Here is a 2,486-nt window from a genome sequence, read left to right as displayed (position 1 = left end):
ACGCACCCACCGCAGCCGGAGCCGTAAGGAGGGGGCAGCCAGGCGGGAGGCAAACCCGCAGCCGGGAAAAATGGCCACGGAGAAGAAGAGCCCCGACACAAGGAGAGCGTTCAGAAGATGGGGTTGGGAAGGGCTGTCCATCCCGAGGCGTGTAAGTCCTTCTCGCACCATGAACCAAAATCCCAGAGGAGCTGCGAAGGGGAGAGCACAAACCTGGGTCCCTGCCTGGGCACCCGGCCCCAGCCCCCGGAGCGGCATCTGCCAAAGGGGGGAGAGAAGCAGAACCTCCAGCTCCCCGGCCCCCCTCCGGCTCCACGGTCCCTGCCCCGGCACCGCCGCTCTGCCCACGGCTCCCGGACCGCGCGCAGCCGCACCGGCTGGTCGTTTGATTTGCTGCCTTGCTCACAGGGAACGTTATGATTAAAATTAGCTGTCACTGTCCTAACGTAATAATTCCCAGTGTCTGGCCCATCGTCTGTCAGCTTCTTCAAGGGAAAAGAAAGCACAGACATTTGATGAGGAGAGGTGTCAGAAGTAATTGCGTTGAATGACTGCACGAACAGCAGCAGGAAAAACACACTGGGTGGAGAATTCCCATCAGGAAGCATGAAAAAATCCGGCAGAATGCAAAGTGTTTATGAAAGTAATTGATAGAATAATCGTTGGGGTGTGAGAGAAAGGAGAAGGGCAGCACCCCAGGGAGCCGGGGCACCGCTCCCTCCAGCCTTCAGCCCTTCAACAGCAGCTTTATTGGCGGTGAGACACTAATGCTTGCAAACGATGCAAGGAAGGAGCCAGGCTTCTCCTGCTCGGGAATGCGAGCTGCTCACCGAACGGCTCTCCCTGCCCTGCTCCGGGAACCGGCAGGCTGGGAAGACGGCTGGAGCTTCCCAGCTAGCGTCGGTTTGAAAGCCGATGGCACCAGCCCAGCGTGCACAGGCTGTCTGCAACGGGGGGCATGAATAATTGAAGGCGCGGGCCTGAGGAGAGGAGAGAGGAGAAGAGAGGAGGGGAGAGGCAGGAGGCAGCGCTGTGGGTAGGGGAGGGATGGCGAGGAGGGATCCTGCAGCTCCGGTGCTTTCCTGGGGACAGCGGGGCAGACGGAGCTGGTCCTTGCTCCATCCTCACTGGAGACAGAGCCTTTGCACTCTTTGACTGAGACTTTTTCCCTCCCCGAGCAGCCCCGGCTGCCATGTGAGTGAAGGCACATCGCTCACGCCTGCAGAGAGGCAGATTGGGGAGCCACCCTCACCCCGAGAGGTGGTCACGGCCACCCGCCGACACCTGCAGAGCACACCCTGCTCCCCTTCAACTCCCTTGCTGCATCTGCTGCGAACAAGTTAAAGATAACAGCAAACATGCTCCTGGGCTGTGCAGGACCTTCGCGGCGCAGCAGAGGCTCATCCAGGCCACCTGCACCGGGCAGAGATGGCGGTGAGCTCCGGACACTGCCTGCTGTGGGCAGAGCCTGGCAGGACCTGCCTGCCCCACTGGCCATGGCCGAATCCATCCCGTCAGCCCCAGCCCCTCTCCTGCTCCATGCCCCCGACCCGCCGGGCTCTTATGGTGCAGAGGGAAAGCTGTACCAGCAAGTAATGAAATGATCAATCTCTGATCTGCTAAACAGCAATTTATACAGGTTTTCAGCGCACACAGCTTTTATCAAATTGGTATTCACCTACTGAACACAAATGGCTTATTATACATGACCCACTTATTCACTGCTTTTCAGTATCGTTAATAAAGGTTTCTGTTGTGATTAAGTGAGTTGCTGCAGAACTGCTCGTAGTAGCAAGCTGTAATGTGGCTCCGAAGTGCACTCGCCCTCCCAGAATATTTCTTCTCCTTCGCTCCCTGCTCCTCACAGCGACCATTTCACTATTTATTTGCCTATTGCTGAATTTCTGAGGGGAGCAGCAGCGGCTAATGGAGGCTCTTCGCCCACATCTCCTTCCGGCACGCCAGGCTGGCAGGTCCGGAAAACCTCCTGCCTTGATCCCCCCAACGCAAAGGCAGATCATCCCTTCCCTGTGCGGCAGGTATCCACCAGCCCACGCACCGCATCTCTGCAGGACAGCACACACCTCCCCAGCACCACCATGGTCCCAAGGCTTCCCGTGCCTGGAGGCTCCTTGGGGCAGAGAGCAGATCCCCTCTGCATCCCGGGAGCTCTGGGGCCATGCGAGGGGGATGGCTGCGATCCGGGCACCAGGCACGCAGCACGCACCCCGCAGTCACTCCCTGGGCTCAGATTTAAACCCACCCATGTCACCCCAGAAAGAGCAAGGAGGGTCTCAGCTCTCTCCTCCAAGGGAGGGCTCTGTCTCCTGTCACCTGCTCGGCACCCTGTGGGCAGGAACTGCCCCCCCATGCCAGGACAGACTTCTTCGCAGGGGTTTGCAGAAAGAGGTTCCCCTTTCCCAGCTGCCAGCTGGACTCCGGCCGGGCTTGGCAGCACCGCCAACCCACCGACCCACCGTGCACCA

Source organism: Charadrius vociferus, unplaced genomic scaffold (assembly GCF_000708025.1).
Source record: "Charadrius vociferus isolate BGI_N301 unplaced genomic scaffold, ASM70802v2 scaffold259, whole genome shotgun sequence".
Lineage (NCBI taxonomy): Eukaryota > Metazoa > Chordata > Aves > Charadriiformes > Charadriidae > Charadrius > Charadrius vociferus.
This window is presented reverse-complemented; position numbering follows the sequence as displayed.